We start from the raw sequence: 25,474 nt of genomic DNA, 5'->3' as shown, positions 1-25,474 counted from the left end.
CAGAAAGCAGCTCCAAAAATATGAACCCCCGACCCTACTGATGAAGGATGAAGATGGTAAGCTGGCCCATAACAATAAAGACAATGCAGAAATTCTGGCTAAACATTTCAACAAGCTTTTAAATTGTGAGGAACCTACAGAACTCCTTCATTTGGACACCAACACCCCGATAAAAACATCACCAGAAAACATCAATCCCCCCACAATAAAGGAAGTCTACCAAGCTCTGAATAAATTAAAAAACTACAAAGCGCCAGGAGAAGATCAGACCTTTGCGGAAATCTGGAAATATGCAGGAACCTCAGCAAAAGTTGCCCTCCATCAACAACTTGTCTCTATCTGGATTAAAGAAGAACTACCAGAACACTGGACAACAGCCCTCATTCATCCTCTGCACAAAAAAGGGGACAAAACCGAACCTAATAACTACAGGGGAATCTCGCTCCTAGACATAACATACAAAATATTTTCAATAATCATCCTTAATAGGATAAGTTTACAACTTGAGAAAGAACTAGGAGAATATCAAGGAGGTTTCAGACCCTGGAGGAGCTGTCCTGATCAGATCATGAGTCTTAAGTTGATAATGGACTATAACAGGAGAAGAAACAGAGATATGGTGATAACATTTGTAGATTTCAAGAAAGCTTATGATTGCATCCATAGAGAATCTCTGTTTAAAATCTTAAGACACCTTGGACTACACCCCAAATTAATAAACATGATAAAATTGACTCTCACCAATACCAAGTCAAAAGTGAAGTTTAGAGGTGAAACATCAGAGACATTTGAAATTAAAACTGGACTACGGCAGGGAGATGGGCTCTCACCACTATTATTTAACTGTGCTCTAGAAATGGTAATGAGGGAATGGTTTAGAAAATGTCCCCCCAAAATAAAGATTGGCCGAAAAATCAAAACAAATTGCCTGGGTTTTGCTGACGATTTAGCATTACTAGCAGTGGACATAAAAGAAGCAAAAACTCAGATATCAGAACTTCAAAACATTGCAAATAAAATTGGCCTCAAAATATCATTTGAAAAAACAGAAATTATGCCCCAAAAACCAACACAGCTAAAAGAAGTCACCATAAATGGTAATAAAATCAAAATAGTAACTCAGTTTAAATATCTTGGAGAAGTAATAACACATAACTTAAATGAAAAAATCTCAATCCAAGTAAGAACAAATAGATTAGCTAAAGCACAAAAATTAACATGGGATATCTACAAAAAGAAATGTCTATCAATAAATACAAAAATAAAACACTACAACACAGTTATAAAACCGGAAGCTACATATGCAGCAGAAACACTCTTTTACCTGAATAAACAATCAAAGACTGACAGACTTCAGAAAATTGAAAGGAGGATTGGAAGAACCTGTATCAACAAAAAATATCAGAAAGATGGACAGTGGCGGTTAATACCTAACAAAGTCGTGTACAAAGAGCTAGAACCCATTACAGATACTATGCGTAAGAGGAGACTAGGATTCTTTGGACATATCATGAGGATGCAGGACTAGAGACTTCTGAAACAACTAGTACAACACAATCTCGTCTCAAAAAATACCACAACAGGATGTAAATGGATTAGAGAAGTAAGAGAGGATCTGAAGGAAATAGGCCTTACAACAGAAGACACCAAAAATAAGATAAAATTGAATACAAAACTCAAGAATACAAACCTCCGCTTTACCCTTACACAAAACAAACCAACAACACGCACATTTTCAACTGAGGAAAGGGCACGAAGATCGGAGCGTCTGAAGAAGTACTGGGAGGACCGCAAAGCCCGAACAATCCCTTCAAAGAGACCTGAACGACGGACTGACTAAAGTGATCCTATGTGGTCATAAAAGAAGAAGAAGAAGAAGACTGGTTATAACTCTGCCACTTAGTAGCCGTGGCCTTTCTAAGAATTCGAAGGCTTGCATATTTTGAGGCCATTTTGCAGATTTGAGAAACATTTTTGTAGAGGCTAATAGAATGTCATTCTCTCTTCACTATTTCCCGAAATCCAGTGTCGTTACGCACAGGCACTGTACAACAGGTTTTCACTGCTAGCGATGTATTATAAAGAAGTGGTCGTTTATTGTCAGTGAATTTTGTGTATGCGTGCAAGGGTGAAAAGAAGCAGCATGAGTACCATGGTAGTTGCCAGTGTTATTCATTGCTGTTAGGCCACGAATGCAAGACAACCCCTGATTTTTCGCATGAGATTCTGAGGAAAAAAGTGTCGTCTTGGATTCGGAGAAATACAGAATCACTCCAGAGTTTTCTTCTTCATATGGCGTCGCCTAACCTAACCGTATATGTGACATGAAAATCAATCAGTCAGTCAGTCAGTCACTACTGATCTGCATTTAGAGCAGTCGCCCAGGTGGCAATTTCCAATCTGTTGTATTCCTAGCCTTTTCTTAAATGATTGCAAGGAAATTGGAAATTTATTGAACATCTGCCTTGGTAAGTTATTCCAATCCCTAACTCCACTTCCTATAAATGAATATTTGCCCTAATTTGTCATCTTGAATTCCAGCTTTATCTTCATATTGTGATCTTTCCTACTTTTAAAAACACCATTCAAACGTATTCGTCTACTGATGTCCTCCCATGCCATCTCTCCTCTGACAGCTCGGAACATACCACTTATAAGTGGTTACATAAACATAATAACACTTATTCAGAATATGTTTCGCCCTTAATTTAGGGCATCTTCAGCCTAAAATATAATCTTCAAAAGTACACATAATGTGAAAAGAGAAGCTAAAAGATTAGCATTGTAGCCTAATTACTAAAACTTGGTACATATAATGTGAATAATACATTGATACATTAATCAAACATGTTCATGGAGCACTGTCAATGATCATACTAAAACTATCTTGTTCGAGACTAAAACTTCCTCAATTACATAGTTCTAATTAAAATGGTTCATTAAAAATTTTGTGGTTTCACCTAATGTGAGATTGCGCATATTGCCAACAAAATAAAGGCGTTAACACAAGCACAAAAAAGTATGTCATGCACTAAAACATCCTTTTTTAAAGTTTTTTTTGTGTGGTGGTGGTGCTGGTGGTTATTAATAACGACATGTGTATCATACATATTCATGTCACGTTATGGCCTTTCGGCTGAAATAAATTCTTAATTAATTTAATTAAATTCAGTTGATACAATGTTATATTATTTCTGATAAGCCACTATCGTTTTGATGGTATTGAAATTGGCAGTAAAAATATAAACTGATGACAGTGCCTTTAATTATTTTCTTCTATATCTTTTTATGCCTCAGACCGTGCATGGAAAGTGCCAAATTTGTGGGATATACACCGATAGCGAAGAGGTCCGGCAGCAGGAAATCTTGCCGTATTTCACCATTTTCCTGTTCCTGATGTGATATTTGCAAAGAGTGGTTGGACAATGTGGGAATCCAAAGGTTGCGGCAGCTTTCTTCACAGCTGAGGAACCGCAATATGTGTTTGAGACATTTTCACTGCTCCAGCTATCCAGGACCTCTATCAAAGATACTGTCCCAGATAGAAGTAAGTAATTATTATCATTATTCATTTTATTAATGTTCACAGTACTGTGACCTAACAAATTTTTCTGTGGTTCATTTCATATTGCTCTCCAGATGTAATTACGATAAATTCATCAGTGGCAGATGAGGGTGAACCTCACTTCTCTTAATGAAAGTTACTATAATGTCCACCACACCTAGTCTTGCCTTACCTAGTAAGTTGAAATTTGTCATCATTACTTCAGCCCGGTCGACAAGACTTTCACACACGCGTAATGACTGTCGTTTGTTTTCATGCTCGCGGCTTTCTCGGGAAGGATGTTGTCAAGCGGTGCTCAGAGCTGCCAACCTCTGTACTTAGGAACTAATGAGTGAGTAGTGCTTCGATAGCTGGTGGTGGTGATTATTGTTACACGATAGATCATTGGTCTGGAGTGGTTCTAGCCGTGCGGACGGTTAGGATAGGACGTGGATAAAACCATTGGTCTGGAGTGGATCTTGCTGTGCGGTCGTTGAGAATAAGATCTGTACAAGACCTGTGATATAGGGACAAGCAACGTTACATTTTATTGTGCTGAGATTGGTAACGGATTATGATTAACGTTATCGACAGGAACGACATCATGTGTCACTTTACATTAGCCAATGGGAATGCAAGTACCTACTTCAGAAATGAAAATGGTGTGTAATACTCTTCATTAGGTTATAAAAGTAAATGTACTTTTTGGGACGGGATGGTGGGTTTCTGAACATCGCAGTGAACACATATCTCCTCTGAGACGCTCTCCAAGAAAGAAAATTCTAAATTCCCATAGAGGGAATTAGTTATTTTTCACCAATAGAGCATGTCAAAAACATATCAGATGTAAGGCTTTTCAGGCGTTTGCTCTATTAACCAGCATTTCGTCTTAGGTCTGACACTAGACTCCCTAGATTCCCTCTATGGGAATTTAGAATTTTCCATTCGGAATTGCTAGGCGGGCAATAATTCCATTGTGGAGATTTATCTCCCATATGCAGTTATCAGACTGTGCCTCATAAATAGGCTTCTGATAAATTCACTTGCATACACCCAGCGTCAGTGGGTAGGGTCTGACACATCCCACTCTGACGAGTCTAGTGTCAGACCTAAGACGAAACGCTGGTTAATAGAGCAAACGCCTGAAAAGCCTTACATCTGATATCTCCAAGAAAGATGTCATTAATTTTCACTTATAACACTAGAAATATGATGTCGACCGGCCTGATTTAATACCATTTGTACATCTCTTAGAGGCAGAGTGTAGCTGAAATTCCAAACTTTTGAATGTACACTACCGCTTATTAATTTCAGTACACCCAATAACTGACAACTACTTTTCTATAGATAAGGTCTGATACCGTGGGTACGGTTGAGGAAGCAAAGGAATAGTACAACAGTTGTACACAGGTCATGATTTTTGTTTGTGGTCATCAAGATAAAACAGTATCCAACAAACAACATTGTGTACATAAATGTTATGTACCTATCGGATATGTTTGTTTACCTATTTGCCGACAGACGCCGCATTTGGTGCACCTGTGTTGTTCCCTGTAGAGATGTGATATCTGCAGCGAACGGCAGGCATTGCCACGATACATAACACGTGGTTCCTGCACATCAGTTCCTTCGTGACAGTTGAAGTGTGCACATCGCTAGTATGGCTCCACGAGAGGAGATATCCATAGAAAAACGTGCTGCAATTGTAGCACTTAGCCAAGCAGGTTTATCTGTTCGCCAAATTGCGAAACAGTGTAGTGTGTCTTTAGGGGGAGTGCAATACACCCTTCACTGTCAGAAGACAACAGGCAGCAATAAGGACATTCCACGACCAGGACGACCTCGTAAAACAACTAAAAGCGATGATAAATATATCAGAATTACCAGTAAGAGAAATAGATTCAAAACAGCGCCCCAAATTCGTGCAGAATTGGCAGAAATGAACACGACAATATCTGTTGCAACAGTAAAAAGGAGACTGATAGAAGCTGGCTTGAAATGATGTTTCACAGCAAGAAAACCCCTTCTAAGGCCCATGAATAAACAGAAGAGACTTGAATGGGCTATAAATCATTGTAATTGGACATCGAAAGAGTGGACGAAAGTGTTATTCACCGATGAATCGAAGTTCGAAATTTTTGGAACCAAAAGGATAATATTTGTTCACCGATTTGTAGGGGAAAGGGTACCCCAGCAGTATGTTCTGCCTACAGTTTAACACGGTGGAGGTTCTATTATGTTTTGTGGATGTTTTGGTGGAGATAGCGTTGGCGACATTGTGGGAATAGGATGTATGGATCAGAAGCAGTACCACCGCATACTCCAGTATCATGCAATACCAAGTGGATTGCGTTTAATATGAAAAGGGTTCACCTTACAACAGGATAATTACCCAAAACATCAGTCGGCATACTTTACGAACTACATTGCATCAAAGGAAAAAGAGAAAGTACTGAAATATAAGGTATGGCCGTCCCAAAGCTCCGATTGTAATCCCATTGAAATTGTCTGGGATGAAGTGGACAGACTTATCAGGGAAATTAATATATCCAGCAAGGAACATCTCTGGAATATTGTTAAGGATGTGTGGAATCATATAGATTCACGATACCTAAAAAAAAAACTGATTGACCGCATGCCTCGTTTGTGAGGCAGTCATTAAATCCAAAGGAGGATACTTTGATGAAAGTAAAATATAATGTTTGTGATTGTATTAAATATGTGTAAGTTAATATTATTATCTTTCGTGAAAAATAACTTTAGATTTGTGTTGTAAATCTTAAATACCAGGGTGTATTGAAATTAATGAGCGGTAGTGTACCTTTTGAAATTTTTGTCCATGTTCCTCTCAGCATGTAGGGATCTATTTTTGGAGTCTGTGAATATCAAATTTGCAATAAAAGTAAGAATTTCTTCTTTAATTTCAACCAAACATGAACAGAGCAAAATCAGTCCTTTAATATCCCTCAATACAGTCAAATGCTTAATAAATTTAGGTGGACAAACGTGCTCAATGTAATTATATTCCTGTTTTTCCTACCTTAAGAACTGTAGGGGGGCCATATAATAACCATGAAGTTTATGAATGAAGGATGATGTAATGAGATTTGAAAATCAATACCCTGCATTCACTGCAGTAGGGGAGGAGAAAATACATACCTTATTTAGTGGTTTTGTGTTTTTTTTTTTTTTCAATATAGATGTGCCTCGACATGAGTCTGGTCCTCGGTCAGGTCCTTCAGCTGCTAAGAGTTCTGCTGCTGCTCCCACCGCTTCCACTGCTGCTGCTACTGTTACTACCACTTGTTGTATTGCTGTTTCTACTACCTCTGCCAATAGTGATACTGTTGAACCCTTACCAAAATGCTTAATTCCTTTTCATTTCCTACAGGCATTGGCAAGGCTTTCTCCAAAGTGTTAGAATCTTGAGTCAGAACTGTGAGTAGTCTAGTGATCAAAAAGTTAGGTCCCTCATAATTAATGAAGTCTCTTTGTCTGCTGGACTTCATTACAATGTGACTTTGGATTAAATTGATGGGTACAAAGACTATGAACACCTGGGACGTACCAACAGATTTGCTGATCATGCCTTGGTGTTCATGGTTAGAGGTCTCCTCAGAAATTGGAAGCAACCTGTTGCTTACTTTTTCTGCAGCGACACTGTATCCACTGAGAAACTTGAAAGTTTTGTTAAAGTATGTCAGTCGTGCTTTGCAGAAAACTGGCTTGGAAATTGTGGCAAATGTGTGCTACGAGGGTCCCACAAACAGCAGTGTAATGTGAGAGCTGTGCAGCGAGACTCGCTCTGGCCGTCCTGGTCCGTTCTTCATAGTGGAAGGTAAGGAGATTGTTACAATCTTTGATCCTCCCCACCTTCTGAACACAACTGGAAATAACCTGTTTCTCCATGGAGTGTTTTATGAACCTGGGAAGAAAGCGGAATGGAAACGTCTAGTCATATTGTTCAATTATGACTCGCAGGGGACGTTCTGCTTTTGTCACAGGCTCACAAAAGACCACATTCACTCCACAGGTTATAGGGCCATGCGAGTGAAATTGGGAGCCTAAGTATTAAGTCATGCAGTAGCAGCTACTATTGAATCATTGTTGGATGTCCAACCCAGAGTCCAGGAAATACGTGTTATGCTCTTACTCTATTTGCAGTTGTTTTTTTTAAATTTAATTTATTACTGGGCGAGTTGGCCATGCGGTTAGGGGCACACGGCTGTGAGGTTGCATCTGGGAGATAGTGGGTTCGAATCCCACTGTCGGCAGCCCTGAAGATGGTTTCCCATTTTCACACCAGGCAAATGCTGGGGCTGTACCTTAAGGCCACGGCTGCTTCCTTCCAACTCCTAGGCCTTTCCTATCCCATCGTCACCATCAGACCTGTCTGTGTCGGTGCGACGTCAAGCCAATAGCAAAAAAATTATTTATTTATTTATTTATTTATTTATTTATTTATTTATTTATTTATTTATTTATTTATTTGGGAAACTAAAACAGCGAGAAGCCGAATTACAGAGTTCCGCAATGAAAAATATATTTACAATAGAGTAGCATAAGGCAAACTTAAAAAAAAATAAGTGTAAGAACAATGAAGGAAAAACATCTAATGATAAAAATAGAGAAAAATTAAAAACTAACAAAATAGCTGTAGAGAGACAATAATTAACAACAAAACATAAAGGCAAAAGAAACTACAAGGAAAACTGAGAATTGAACGTAAAACGAATAGAACAACTTATAGCTAGGCACAGTAAGACAAATACAGACATAACACATACGTAACGGTATAGTACAGTAAACAATAAATAAATATTACATTATGTACAAAAGAGGGAACAGCAATAGTTTGTAAGCATGTCCTTCTACACAGTAGTATCTGTTCAGTTTCCAAGTAATTTATGTTTCTGAATTTTGTGATGTTCATTCATATCATATGATGGAAAGAGTTGTACAAACTTCAGTACCTATCTATATATTTTAAAAAATAAGAGTTTTGTCTGTACATTGCTCAGAATTTAGAAAAGAATGGTATTTCTGTATCGGTCATGTCCACAGTAACAAAGAAATGCACTTTTTAATTTTCCGTAAGTTCTGTCATGTATGTATGTATGTATGTACACGCATCAAGAGATTTCATGAAAATCGGTATGTTCCTACAATCTAGGTCATAAATAATTTTAATCACGGTGAGCGAAATGGTAGTTTTGAGGAAGGCCTAGAGTGTAATTCTCAAATATTTGTTATTAGCGGTCCTATCGATAAATACTACATAAAGTTACATAGTATTATAATTCTGATCATTTATGTCTTACACATTTTTACCGTACCGGCTATGATAAGAGATATTGATGAATTTGTATTTTTGTTTCTAAGTCCATATCGGCGCCGAGTCACGAGAAAATGGGTAAACAGAATTTAATGAAACGGTAAGTAAAGTGGGGGAATAAGGAACTACAGTCTACGCTATAAATAATTTTATAAGATGCCCTAAATCACAAAGTCGGAAGAAAACTAATTGTGAAGTCCTACAATATAGAAAGCTCATAAAATTGATCAACAGTGACATTGTATTGACCATTGTTTGTTGTGATGTTCTTAGTCTCTTATGGTGACACTCATCTCCGATAGATGGGATTACTGCTGTGTACAGAGTATAACAGCCTGCCTGAATATTGGAGGCAAGTAGCTGGGGAGTTAGATCTTTCTCTTCTTTAGCATGCCATTCCTCTTGTTCATACATTTTCTAATTTAATAATGTTATTTGGTTTACGTCCCACCAACTACTTTTACAGTTTTCGGAGACACCGAGGTGCCGGAATTTACTCCCGCAGGAGTTCTTTTACCTACCAGCAAATCTACTGACATGAGTCTGACGTATTTTAGCACCTTCAAATACCACCGGACTGAGCCATGATCGAACCTGCCATGTTGGGGTCAGAAGGCCCGTGCCTCAATCATCTGAGCCACTCAGCCCAGCCATATATTTTCTGATACTACTGGTACGTAACACACTGGTTCATCATAGCATTCCAGCTAATCAATCCCTACTCTGAAGCACTGATTGGAAAGAGCAGTGTACACATTTAACGGAAAAATTGCAGAGTAGTGTTCGCGGCTGTCTGTGGCCTGGTCATTACAGCACTAGGACTATGGACTGTTCGATCGGCACCCATAGAACTGTTTGTTAAAAGTGAGAAAATGTGCGCTTTTCATTTGGTCGAGTATTTTATATGATAACGTTGATTTTAATTGCTACATTCCTACTGAAGTCATTGTACTATGTTGACTGCAGTTGAGAAAACCACAAAAAAAAAAAGTATTCCTGAGAATTCCGTAGCGAAGCACGGGTACATCAGCTAGTTATTACATATGTCCAAATTCATTAATGATATATGCAGTGTTCTCCCCAGAAATTTTTTGTTACCTGGGTGGCAGGAATGAGTAGCCGGGCGGGGAATACTACGTAAAAATTAAATATAAAATTTCAACTCATTCACCTCAGGCCATTAACAATAATATTAAACAGGTAAACATTAACTGCAAAAATCGGCTATTTTAGTGTTGCATATAAATTATAAACAGGAAGAGGTATCCACCTGTTCAATTTATAATGTATATGTTATCTCAGTTCAATACGGACCAACAACATGAAGTTCATATTTTAGCGTTATCACGAAGAAGACGTAACAGAGTAGTTTGAACTTCTAGGCCCGGTTGTATAAAACTTTTGATCTGAGTTTAAAGAAGAAAAATGGCTGCCAGTCAAGTTGAACTTCGATTTTCCGTTGTATAAACGCTAACCTAAGATCATCTCGTCTTGATCTAAGTTCAGATTTGACTGCCGAATATTCGTCGGTTAATCTCCTTGAACTTAGATCATTATCATTCATATTAAACATTGAACTAGACCTGAAGACTTGAGAAGTGTTTCCTTGTATCGTATATGCGTAAGAATACCGTACCTTAATAATATCGAGGTGCGTTATAAATATATTGAATGCTAGTAGTTAAATAATGCTAAAGATCGCTCGATTTTTTTCAGAAGTGAGGTTATGTGAATATCATATAAACAATAGCCTACTGCTATACCAACATGTTCTTACTTAGTTTTCCATTATGTTTCAAGTTTACAAAACAAAGCATATATATTTTCTTTAGCAGGGATGTCAGATTATTCCGACTTTTCGTCTGATGAAGAGTTGATTTTACAACGAGCTCCTCGCGTCTTCCGGCACAGACGGAATCCGATTATTGAATTGTGTGAAATGTTCAAAATAAGATTTCGTTTATCGAAAGATGTTGTGGAACGACTGGAACTAAAGTTAAGGGACACACTACAAAAACCTAGTCAAATAAATTATCCCCTGTCACCCATGTGTATGTTCCTAACAACTCTTAGGTTTTATGCTACAGTAAGTTTTCACATGGTTGTTGGAGAGCTCTTTAACATTGACAAGTCAAGGGCTTTCTCTTTCAACTTTGATGTCACCATATAGGTTCTTTTATTTTCTATTATATGTTTGTACCTTGATAGTACAATATCCACCAGATCGCCCTTTTCTTTCTGTGTGAAGTTCCTTCCATGTTTACTTCGCGAGATTACAATATTATCTTCTTCTCCTTCTTCGACAGTCACGGCAATTTCGTATTTCAGTTGTTGACAGTCACGGCCAGGTCAATCCCACTATTTAAGTATTATCCAACGGGCCGAGCTATTTCGTATTTCATTTGTTTTGCGGTGTTGCCACGTCTAATTTTTTGAACTCCGATTACATTTGAACTACACATGTGTAAACCGAGTTCAGTTTTATACAACGCGATGAAGTCGTAATCTCAGTTCATTTTCAGAACTAAGTTCTTAATTGATCTCCAGTCAGATGTCTTTATACAACCGGGCCCTAGTGTTCTACTGCTCGTTCATAATCATTCGGTACGTCCCGCGAAATCGAGTGCACGCATGCGATTCCACACTATTCGGGACACCGCTCGCGCATGACACTATGTGATAAGCTAAACTCCGATGTAACTTGTAACTGTCGATGACTACCAATAAATAATTTCTTGAATATCATAAAATATACCATAAATAAAAATATATAAAACTTAATAAAAATTGATCGAAATGCCCGTAGTATGGGCCCCAGAGTTCACCAGAATGGATCCCTCAAATTTTGATAGAGCATGATAAACTTTATATCCCAGGGCGTGTACATAATGCTGTGTACTGCTACATCTGCTGCAGGCTTTACCTAACCTCCTGAAAACGACTAAATAGGTAGGAACTGCACCTAGGTTCATCAATAACTCCACTGATTCTAAAATAGCTAACTACATTCTTAACAAAATCCGTGCATGAGCGCCTCATCAACAAACAAAACTATACATACAATACACACATAAAATATTGCTGGAAGACTCCATATTTACAACAACGACAATGAAAACAGTGGGAAAACGAAAGCGAGAACTAAACTACCATTTGTAGATAGTCCGATGAACAATGTACATATATGTAGATAAATACCCTTCACTGTCTCTGTATCAATACTACTTGCCGATTCTCATAATCGGCAGTTATCACATCACACAGATACTGTACCTTGTAATACTGTGTTCACATATTTTAACACTTGTTGTAAAGATATATACATTTGAGCAACACACGCCTGTCGATCCTCAACATAAATTATGGAAAGTCTGAGATAGCTTTCACCAACATATAATGCCAGACCACAAGTACTACAACACTTAATGCATACGCCCTCCGCAATTTGTTGATCAGCCACTTTCCACGAACATAAGACTACGTTCCACGAACGTTTGAAGTCCAGTCCATTGTAGCCGTGTCACTCGAAAACCGTATATCAGCACTACTTCCTTCTCGTACAGTGTGTCGGTACTCCTTCTTGTCCGTACCGAGTGAGGTTCCCGCCGTTTGATCAACCTTTATAGGCATCAGCATTCCCCTCCCTTTCACATAATATGTCTGGATTGGTCCTTGCCAGCCAATCATGAGTGATCCTCTAGTCATGACCATGCCCTGAACTTCTTCATGCTCCAAAAACATAAACAAATGCTGGGGTATATCACATGAGTCATAGAACTTTCCTAGTACAATAATAAGCTCCTCTCATTAGACTGGGATGTATACATGACTCATAGAACTTTCCTAGTACATCATCAACAAACACATCTCATCAGACACTGGGATGTCCGCATGAGTCATACGAATTACCAGAGTCCAAGATAGCAATGTTTTCCCACTCATGCAAAACAAATTACTCATATAACCGAGCTCGATAGCTGCAGTCGCTTAAGTGCGGCCAGTATCCAGTATTCGGGAGATCGTGGGTTCGAACCCCACTGTCGGCAGCCCTGAAGGTGGTTTTCCGTGGTTTCCCATTTTCGCACCAGGCAAATGCTGGGGCTGTACCTTAAGGCCAAGGCCGCTTCGTTCACACTCCTAGCCCCCTTCCTGCATCATCGTCGCCATAAGACCTATCTGTCAGTGCGATCTAAAGCAAATAACAGAAAAAAAAAAGAAAAAAAAATTACTCATACTACATATATGGTTACCTTCCAGCTTACAAAGATTGATGATAAAATATACAAATGAAATACTGATAATAATAGTAATAAATAATAATAAATCGAATACTGACAATAATATCTATAACATCTACATACAGTGCGAGGATGTGATATATGTACTATCACAAACTCGCTCAATTATGCTGACAATAATGAAGATTTTTGATTTAAATAAACAGTTTTACAGCGTTTACATTTTAATTTGGAACACGTAATGACAGAAATATGTGTAGCCTCCGTAGGTCAGGCGGCGCGCGCCGGCCTCACACCACTGGGTCCTGTGGTTCAAATACTGGTCACTCATGTGAGATTTGTGCTGGACAAAGTGGAGGCGGGACAGGTTTTTTTCCAGGTACTCCGGTTTTCCCTGTCATCTTTCATTCCAGCAACACACTCCACTATCATTTCATCTGTCAGTCATTATTCATTGCCCCTGAAAAGTGTGACAGGCTTCGGCAGCTGGCACAATTCCTATCCTTGCCACAAGATGAGGCCCCATCCCTGACCCGGTCACTGACTGAAAAACAGGTTGTAGGTTTCCAATGACTGAAATATGTATTAATATTGCGTAAACAGTGTGTGTTAGGAGCGCGCTGCTGTGAGCTTGCATTTGGGAAATAGTGGGTTCAAACCCCACTGTCGGCAGCACTGATGGTGGTTTCCGTGGTTTCCCATTTTCACATCAGGTAAATGCTGGGGCTGTATCTTAAGGCCCACTCCTAGCACTTTCCTATCCCATCATTGCCGTATGACCTATCTGTGTCGGTGCATTGTAAAGCCACTTGAAATATTATGTAACTAGCACATATCTAGGTTATGATAGCCGGGTGGTTTGTGAAAGGTCCTAGGGAGAACACTGTGTATGGGTTAGATATTGTTGAAGACTTCAAATTCAACAGTTTCAATTTGTAAAATCCTAATGATTGGGTATTCATGTATTTAATTTTGTATTGCAAAACACCCAGCAAGTAGGCTACACAGTGTGGTCACGTATCTGTGAGATTGCGCTCGGGGAGTGGTGGGTTCGAACCCCACTGTCGGTAACCTTGAAGATGGTTTCACTTCACAGCAAAGTCCCTTGCACACGATAATGTCGCGGAATGTAGCAGAATATTGTTCATAATACTGTACGTAAATTAGCGACCAATTCCTTGGACGTGGAGCTATCTTGTAACGTGGCATGGGAATGTTTTGTGCTGGATCAGCTGCTGTATTATTGTGTTACAGAATCTGTAATCGCACTCTTGTCTTTTATTCCCATAAACATATTCATGGTTCTATCATTTTCCGTATAGCAGAGAAATTTAGGTACACCCTACTGTCACATGAAATAGAACATTTTTAAGTACTGTAAATAGTGCAGAACAAATACAAGAGATGCATACAGTTTTGTAGCTTGACATTATCATCTAAATGCAGATGATTGATTGAATGATATATTGTGTTTTGGTTCAATATGTAGGAACAGAGTACGTGCTATCATGTCTTGGTTTCTTCAAACACTACTCTGCCAGAGACTTGCCATCCTCTAGCAGATGCAAAAGAAGTAGAAATCTCAATATTTCTCAGTGTGTGGCCATAGGTGCCTCATTTGACAGACTGAAAGATGCATCATATAGCAAGTTCCTTGAGGAAACAAATGGTGTTGCCAAAACTTTTGACATGTCAGTGCAATGTAAGGCCGCAAAAAGAGAGAAAATTATTATGTTGTACTTGTCATTTCCAGTCTTTCTTTCATAAATAAATGGTTTTGTATTTGTGTTGTATTGTTTTCTGGCTGATGAATATTAATTGATGATTAACACTACTGAATGTAATATGAAATTATGATATACTATGATCACTAAAACTTTTGTGAATATTTCTACACAATTTTTATACCTGTAATACTGTGGATAGTAGATAGAATATAGCTGCATAAATCAAAAGATTGTTTCATTTCAATTTACCTTTAATCCTACAAACTCCCTCCTTAGCATATGAGTTTCCTTTAATCATTTTGGTTCCTGTGTATGGCTTTTTCTTTCTTTCTTACATTGTATTTATATTTAATTTCCTGCATAAGTGGTATGTATATCTTGATACTATTTTGACTGTTGAGGTTGGCTTAGTGTTAAAAGAGGACTGACGTACGAGGTGATGTTAGTGTGTCTTTCTGTCATATTCTTAATCCGAGAAGGATTGCGAATCCCACTCACCTTCCTTCCTTTGTGAGTTAGCTTCTTTTTTCCTCAGCAGAAAAAAAAAGAAAAAAGGCAGCACAGGCTGTAAGCTTCTTTTTTCCAGCAAAAAAGAATTAATAATAAAAACACAAAGGCCAACCTCCAGGTGCATCATTGTTCAGAATGAAGTATTTCAGAAAAAGATAAAGATATGAAAGAAGTGAATATACTGAAGACTGGAGAGAGAATGAGAACCTGGGGACACACCGCGCTAAACGATTTAAATCGCTCGCCCGGTAATTTTAGTTTAGGCCTCCGATGGCCAGAGGTGCTAGCTAGCATGCAATTCCTGGCAATCTCTGCGGCAGCTGTTGCGTACAGAAGTGAAAAATAACATTCAGAGTCGCCTCTTACTCGTTCTCTGTAGTAAGCGGAGACCTTCGTGCTTTCATGACGTTCCTTCACAACTCTCTCATATCTATAGTAATCTACAATTTTCCTTGGCGATATGGGCTGATGAGCACGCGGTTTTTCATCTTAATACAATTGACAGAAAGAAATCCATCGCCAGTTAACAATATTTCCAAAAAGAAATTCTAATTCAAATATATTAGGTCCACCTATTCAATACATTTCTGCCATTTATTAAATGGTCTATTTGAAAGTTGTATAGTAGCTTGAAATACCTTGGACATGTTTCGACCTGACTAAGAGGTCATCATCAAAAATATAACAAAGAAGACATTGGACATAAAACAGTGATGCATAAAAAAAAAAGATAAAACACAGTCAACAAATGCAATGGAAGTTTACATTACAATGTACATAGCTTCACTATTAAAAATATATTCAACAAGTACAATGGAAAAATATTTTTAACAGTTTTAACCAAACTTCCATTGCATTTGTTGACTGTGTTTTATCTCTGAATTTTATGTATCACTGTTTTATGTCGTACGTCTTTCTTCTTTGTTATTTTATATTTATTTGTTTGTTATAGGTGGACCTAATATAATTGAGTTCTTTTAGAATTTCGTCTTAGATATTCAAAGTCAATACGGAACCGGAATGAAGTTTATTACTTGTAATTGTAAGAATATTTCCATGTTAGCGATGCAAGGCATTGACATGGAGTAATGAGGGAACGGTACTAAGTCGATGGCGAATTTCGATTTGATTTTTTGCATATACATGAAGGTCTTTTTAAGCTGAAACAGGTAGTGGAGGTCTAATTTTTTGCTGGTCCTTTTTAAGGGGGCATTTGGGAGCCCCAAGTTCGCGGTGCGCGCCCTGAATTGTGTATTACATGTCGGTACACGTCGGCACTCGCAGCCAGCAGCTGCCTTGCCTTGCCTTGCCTTCCATCTCCATTATCCCCCACCACATACGGTTCCCTACAATTGTGTACACGGGATGGCAGGTTAAGATTGACGTTAGTTGGGATATTTTATTTACAAAGATGTATTCGTTATGGAATAAATAAACAATAAGAATGGCTTACAAATCGCTACTCAACATACAAATAATACATTATCATCTGCATCATCATGACATTCAAAGTGTTCAAGAAATTACTTTAGTCTAACACAGTCTGGCATTGGTTCATTGTTCATGGCACGATAATGAAAATCTCACACAAAATGTGAATTAACAAAACACAAGAAAACAATGTGCGCACCTTATAAACGAAAAATTGTTACAATCATTTCCAGCACACATTTTATCAGTCAAATCATGAAAATGAGTTTGCGAGACAGTATGAAATTGTGGTATATTGTCAGTTATGGAATAACCACCCGCTTTTCAAGCATGTTTCAGCATTGGTACAAAACAATCAGCTTGTAATTGGTTATGCGCTACCATTTGACTAGTTATAATGAAAAGTCTGTTTTGGGGTTTTAATTTTGACTGGCATGTAAATTCCTTACTCAGCAAATGTTTTTCATTTGATGGACTATAACATTTTAGTTGTCGGAAGAGTCCTTTCGGTACTGGTATATATTCAATTTGTACAAGTTTTTTCATCAGAGATTCAAGTTGTGCATTTTTGCCCTGGCCACTGAATGAATTTACGAGAAGAAGATTTCTTCTGTCTTCCTGTAATTGCAGATGGAAAACGTTTTGGAACCAGTCATGTACATGCCTTTTCCACCTTTTCCCAGAAGATGAACAATCAATGACATATTTAAAGGCATCCATGTAGGCTTTGATTCTTTCTTGTATCCTAGGTCCAAACTTTCCCATTAATTTCTTGGAAAACTATCAAGGAACAAATGTCCTATTTCTCCGGCTTCGGAAATGTGATAGTGCACTGTGTGGGGGTGCGTAAAACTATTTCGGCAAAAAAGCGTAGCAAGAAAGTCTTTCACACCGCGAAAATCATGACTTCTCTCTGTTGCCATTTCATACTTGAATCGGAGAGTGTTTGGGGCAATACTACTTACTCTCTACCCTTAGCAAACCAACGCTCAATGTCCGATTCTGTGGCATCCGGGATCTCCTCTTCTTCAATTCATTAATTAATGTTACAAACTTTTGGTTAGTTTTAAGGAACCAAATTTTCAAATGCCTTCTAAGGTTTGTCAAATAGTTGCTCTAGAGAGAATGTTTGGGGCAATACAACTCTCTGCCCTCACCAATCCAACGCTCAATGTCCGGTTTTGTGACATAAATAATGCACCCTTGCCTTGGTGAACTCTTCTTTCACATAAGCTCGAACCATTGCACATTTCCTAATTTTTTCCACTGTGTTCAACGTGGTTGACGATTCCATAAATTTGTCTCCGAGTCTTCTTATACTTACGTACAGCATACATAGGTCCTCGTTCCTTTATATTTTGATACATGTCCAACATGATTCGGAATCATAACCATCCACTGACTTACAGGGTCTTCCTCAACCTTCACAAGACATGTTATCTTCGTTAAACTCCTCTCCTACTTCTCCGAGTATTCTGGAAGAGAATGGGGGGTGTGTGTGTGTGTGTGTGTGTGTGTGTGTGTGTGTGTGTGTGTGTGTGTCTCTCTCTCTCTCTCTCTCTCCTCTCTCTCGTGGTTTTGCCGCATAATAGTGTACTTTTCTTTCCTTGCAGTTGGATTTGTGTGACAAAGCCCTTTTTTGCTGTGCTTTACAAGAAGGATTCTGAAAGAGGAGGAGGAGGAGGTTCAAATAGACCGCCGAATCTTGTAGTTGAACGGGAAGAAGTAGTGAATACCAGTTTAAAACTTAATAACCCTATCTTGCCTCCTACTAACAATCTAAGCAGTACTGACCAATCTACCAATATGGAACAGGAGATCACTCCTCCCGTTGTAGGAGAACTCTATTCACGCACGCATTTTGGTCCTTTCCTCGTCAATGTGGAATCCTCAGCTAACAAAACGTTGCCAGCCTATATCCTATGGCCTTAGGAAATTTTCTTTACAAAATTCCCAGAATTAAATCTATTGTATGGAAAGGACGGAATAGAGTACAGGTCTTTAAATATGCTCTTCAGGCTAATGAGTTCCTAACTCACCCAATCTTACGGGCCAACAATCTAAAGGCCTTCATTCCAACCTCAAATGTCTTGTGAATTGAATTAATAAGAGGTGTAGACAAATCATTAACCATCAGCAAAATTCAGGATTACATTGAGTCTATTTTCCCTGTTAAAAGTGTGCAACGTTTAAATAGACGGGTTGTCACTGAAAACAGCACAGAATATTTGCCTACGGGTTCAGTTTAAGTGACTTTTCGCTCCCAAAAATTGCCCCACCAGATTTCACTTTTCAGTGTAGTATTGGATGTCCAGCCTTTCATTTTTAACCCGTTCATATGTCAAACTAGCCAACATTATGAACATTTAGCGGTTCATTGCCGATCACAAACCCCTCACTGTGGGAGATGTTCCTTACAGCACCTCACTAAAGAGTGTCAACAGGAATTACTCCTATGTCTTCACTCTCAGGGTAATCATAAAGTGGGCTCTGCCAATTGTTCTATGCATGAATATCAAGTGAATGTCAACAAACTTGTGTACGGATATTTCCTTTAAAGAAGCCAATGAGAAATTAAACCCTCCTCCGTATAACCCCCAACTCCACCCACAACACTTCCCTCCATTTTCAGTACCTGACCCACCGTCATCGCCTGAAACCCCTAGAAAAAGTACGTTTACTTCACTCGCCTTTTGGGACCCACGTTCCACCCTTACCAGGTTATGATCGAGAGGGGTATCTCAACATCCTTCGTAGCCACACTGTACATGCACCCACTGCTAGTATCCTTGCATCATCCATAAATGAAGCGAGTCCCACACCTCCTAGAGAGGCTGCTTCTCCCTCTCAACGTGTTCCATCACCCACTAGTGTGAATTCACCCTCATTTTTTGTGCAAAAGAACCAACTTCAAACAGAAATGAATAATGTCTTACAACTGTTACAAATTTTAGGGCCCAATCCTCAATGGTCCCACATGGTGTATAATTTAAGGGATAATGTAACCAGTTTCTTCAAATTTTATGATAAGAATCCCACAGTGGAATAGCAGGAGTATCTTCAACAGAAAACATGAATTACTCTTATTAATACAAGAATATCAGCCACATATAATCATCCTTCAAGAAACATGGTTTAAACATACATCTCATTTTCATATAAATGGCTATAACATTGAAAGACTTGATGGAGATGGCTACGATGGTATAGTCATTTTGCTTGCCTCTAATGTGTCATATCAGCTAGTTCCAGTCCATCATAATATCCCCAATTTGTATGCCCTCACTGTCACCTTTTTTTAATATGTGTTTAGTCAATATATATTGTCCACCTGACTGCAGTGAACTACACTTCTTCACCAATTTGCAGAGTACCCATTTTTAATCACACCAGGAGACTTAAATTCTCACCTTACCTCCTGTCCACCCTGACTGCAGTGAACTACACTTCTTCACCAATTTGCAGAGTACCCATTTTTAATCACACCAGGAGACTTAAATTCTCACCTTACCTCCTGGGAGGTTGTGACATCGACTCTTCTAAGGGAAACAACATACTTCATGCTGCCTACGAGCATCACTTATTAATTTTGAATGATTAACCCACTAGGTTAACTGCTCCGGGAGCCTCTCCAAGTGCAGTAGACTTATCTTTGTGTAGTGTATCATTAGCTCATAAAATGACCTGGCAAACCATCAAGGACACACACCTGAGTGATCATTTCCCCATCTTTCTCACAGTCGGGGTCAGTAAACCAAACTGGATTCAGGTGTGTCAAACGTACAAATCCTCCCATCTAACACTTAAAAATTTTACCCCGTTACCTTTCATAATTATATTTTGGCCCACATGCAACATCATGGGGCTACCCCGCTAACATATCTCCAATTAATGACCCTTATAAAACAATAGTTATGTATCATCCTTTATTAGTGATTATACCTAAATTTATTCATACCATAGCTAAAATACATTATAAGCAATTAGTGGCATTGATGAGAAAGGATCATTTTAAGGTCTATTGTCGTGCCTTAACACCACAAAATTATTTCACTCTTAAAAAGCATACTGCCACCATGAGACAACTTTTTAATAACAAACTAAGAGCAGTATTGAAATCTTTCATTTCCGATTTAACTGTGACTACAAATTCCAAGGTTATATGGCAGGCCATATTCCATCATAACAATGGAGCAGCTATTATGGATCAAGAAACCCTCCAGGAATTTTATAATCAGTTAACGCCAGGTACTGTTCTTCCAGCCTCCCCATTAATTAATGAAACATATAGTCCTCATTTTAGCACATTAATGCAGCTCATTCATTTACGGGAACTGGAATTTTGTATAAACAAGAAAATCTACGTCCTCTGGATCCGATTACATCACTTACTCCATGACACATGCCCTGCCCTCACCAGCTAAACAAATTCTTGTCGGCTTCTTCAGTAATGTATTGCTTACAACTCTGACCCCTCGGGAATGGAATGATTTTTCTTACTCCCAATCCAAAAAAATAATATTCATCCCGCGATTCCACACAATTATCGAGGCATTGTTCTGGGATCTTGTCTTCGAAAAGTCTGTTTGAAAATACTTGTGGATCGTCTCATAGTGCCTGGATTATTATAATCTTTTACCTAAATACCAATATGCCTTCATTCCAGGCCAAAGTACACAGGATGCCCATAACATTTTTATCACGGATATTCTGCTCGCAAAGATTAGAAAGCATAGCTTGATAGCAACGTTTTTAGACATCCAAGGAGCATATGATAATGTCCTTATTGGTCTCCTTTTACGGAAACTCCATTCTAAACAAATGCCTCATAGCTTCCTACTTCTAGTGCGCAATTTATTCATTGATTGCCGATTATTCGTCAAAACTTCCAGCCACCCCATGCACACTAGGTCTACTTCGCAAGGCCTCCCTCAAGGGGATATATTGAGTGGTCTATTTTTTTGCATTATACTTACAGGACTTGGAACATTTGGTTACCAGGACAGCTTGAATCATCACCTTTGTAGATGATATACTTATTTACACCAGCAATGCAAACATAGGTATACCGGTATGTAGGCACAATATATTGACCTCCTTGGGAGAGGTTTATGGCTGGTTTTGGGGTAATGGTTTTCAACTTTCCCCTGATAAATGTTCAGCCATGATCTTTACACATCACAGACAGTATGATACCTCCCCAATTATGATGGATTCACTTGCAATTCCTATTCGCAACGTTCATCGTTATTTAGGAATACTTATTGTGACCTTTTAAAGGCACCCAAATGCGGTGGTCTTCTTTCTTGATATGTGCGCCGGATGCTCCTGAAAATAATGACATTTAAAAAATACCTACCGCTGCATGTAGACTCTTCTTCCTCAGAAGTGGTGCGTCCTTCGATCCCTCGGGTTGATGGGCCACACGACGATCGGGGGTGAGGAAATGAAAGATGGGGTAAACTAAACTATTAAATGACGGTACCCAAAGACTGAATTAAAATTTAAATAAATAAAATGTTTTATTTAACAAAAATTTGCAAAATGTAAATGAAAGTAAACTGGTGTAAAGTAAAATGATGTGAAATGAAATTAAAATTTTAAAACAATTGAAAGATCTGCGTTACAATAAATTAATTATCTGCCTTAATAAATTTGACTGACGGTCGATTAAATTTTAGTGTTCTGAATTACATCGAACCACTGTCTCCATGACGATGACATGACCACATTTAAACACTGGTCAGAAATAGTCTCATTTGAATGAATGATTTACAATGCCTTGGAAAAATATCCTCTCCAAATAAATTCAGTAATTAATTAATTTATTAATTCATCCAGTCGACATTGACTTTAAGGTGTCTGTCAAATATTTAACTCATGTATAAATTCATTTGGGAAGCACCCAACTCTAAAGTAATACTAGAATACACTAACCATGTGTAATAATAACGAAAAGGAGAGAAAAACAAAACAACCATGAACATAGTACCTTTTCCGTTATATAACCTTTGCCACATTTAAACTGCTCGTAGCTGAAAACAAGAAAATTTATTGAACTGAACACCTGAGTGCTACCACCACTTATTTGTTTGTTAAACCTTATTTACTCAATTGTGATAGTCCGGACGCTGAAATTTACTTAAATTAATTAGGCCAAGTGCCTCAGGTTTACATCTCAAATGAAAGCGATCCCTTTACATCGTTAACTTTACCTAGTTTGCCGCAATCTGCATTTTCATTGTGAATGCATATTTGTGTGGTACCAACTCTAGATGGAGGCATATCACATCTAATTTATGTCACTCATTTGCGGCACTTGTGATACAACTGCTATTAAAGATCGCTTCATTTGCCTAACTGAAATGTAGTGGATTTCTAAGACTTGGTGATTACTGACTGCCTTTTTATATGAGCATCCCACTACTATATTTTTGACTATGAACTAATCGATGATCTCTTACCCTAACACATGAAATCTTATTTACATAAATGAACATGTTAATGGAGAAACACTGCTCCTAACAAATACTGAAATTAAAATAACCTGACTACATCTATTTTATTTTATTTACAGACTTTAAATCAAACACAATTCACGTATCAGATTTAAATAATACGGTGACAAAATATATACGAAGAAATGATATAATAATAAAAATCTATATCCCAAAAATCGCTGCCTAATAAAATTTAAAACAAAAAAATGTGCAATGTAGAAGCATAAAATATTACCCTGATTCAAGTAGAAAATTTACGTGAATTTGATGGCAATCTTCTAACCTCAGACTAAAATGTCTGGACATGACCTTATTCAATCTTTACGGACAATAATTATTGGTATTACATGTCATCAATAATTATACTTGACTGTCGAAACACGCATTGATCAGTCGCTCTGTTCACAATTTACCTCGGACTATTAATTGCTTATTTTCCGAGCATTTATTTTCCCTGGAAATTATTTGAAGCAATACAGGCTTTCCGCCTACAATCATAACACATGTCGTCATATATTTAACACTCTCGGTTAAATTATTCATCTCTCAATTCTATTTATTCATCAATATTCTCGACGTAGTAACTCATAATACGGCCTCGCTCGTATCCGGCGGGCAAAATAACTGTGTCGTTCACACATTCATTTATACGACACCATTAATGACATGGTCCAAATATCACATTTTCCATTTCTCAGCACAGAACATCAGGGATATTACTATTGCTTTGCTCGTTATTTTGATCATCCACCGTTTCACATATTATGAAATATCAGAGCTAACTTATCAATGGCTTCCTGTCACTAATTAACTAACTGAAATAACGAGATTGCCTCTCAAAAACACGGCTACTGAAATGTGTAACCACGTTACATAAATAAATTAAATCTTGCGTATCAACCATATCGTCACGAAATACAAAGTATGAGAGCTACTGGAAACGGTCGTTTGGATAATGATTACAGAACATAAAATAATAAACTAAATGCGCTAATAGCAAAAATAAACATTTAAACTAACACGACGGCATCTACAAAATCAAAGCGTCAACAAAATAACACCTATTACCACAATTATTATTATCATCACTTTAAAATCTGCACTACACCGTATGTAAATTTCTTAGTAAAATAGTATTCTCATATGTCAAAATGACTTACTTCAAAAGGAAACTACGCAAGTAACACCCGCCAAGACTTCTTTATTATTATTATTATTATTATTATTATTATTATTATTATTATTATCCTAATTTTATATAATTACTATAATTATGACACTATGGCATTTATATTCCGAGTCGCCAAATATAATTGTCATAGTCTTACGTTTAACTCAAAATAAAAATGATATCAAACTACAATTAATACCATCCGATCCGTGAATTATTTACAATCCTATCTAAAATTCTAAACTACATTTTTGATCATCGACTGTTCATAGCCCTACATTTTTTTACATATTTACATTTTGCTCATTTACCTTAGTTGTGCTGGAGGCAGGTCAGATCAACCTCCGGACCCCGTCATGATGAATTTAGTACTTCATCTTCAAGCTGATGTTATCCAAGAGGTCACACACGCAAACTTGATGCATTTCTACAATATCGTCGCATTTTTAACACTCCTACGAAGAATATTCAATGACACTGCTGTATTGACCACCTGAAGTGAAGTCGAAAGTCTGGACTCCGCTACCTGCCTGCTGACGTCTCTCTCTCTCACCCCTCTCAGTTTGTTTGTGTAAAGGATTATTGGTTATTCACCTTCTCTGACCATGACACTGGACTCAAGGTCTTACTGCGGCAGCATTCCAATTATGAAAACAAAGTGTTTCTCCCTGTAGCTGGCTTGACTAATTCTGCTCCCAAATATTTCACTTGCAATAATAGTTCTATGAGAGTGTGGAAAAATTGCATGTAATGTTCCCAATGATGTGGAGAATTTTATAATAATCGTCCTCCAAAATGTGACTTTTCCACGAAATATACAAGCTACACGTGAAATGGTGAAAATGTTATGCAGCTACGTGCTACGACAAGATTCAATGTTCACCTCGGTCCTAGTACTTTAAGTTCATTCATGGCAAGTATTGAGAATGTGACTACCATTGTCATTTGTTAATTTAATTGCCTGATTATATCGGCATAATCTAAAGTTGAATAAAAGTTTGTCAAAGTGTTCATTTCG

This window comes from Anabrus simplex, chromosome 2 (assembly GCF_040414725.1).
Source record: "Anabrus simplex isolate iqAnaSimp1 chromosome 2, ASM4041472v1, whole genome shotgun sequence".
Classification (NCBI taxonomy): domain Eukaryota; kingdom Metazoa; phylum Arthropoda; class Insecta; order Orthoptera; family Tettigoniidae; genus Anabrus; species Anabrus simplex.
The sequence above is the reverse complement of the archived record's forward strand: the minus strand, read 5'-3'. Positions refer to the sequence as shown.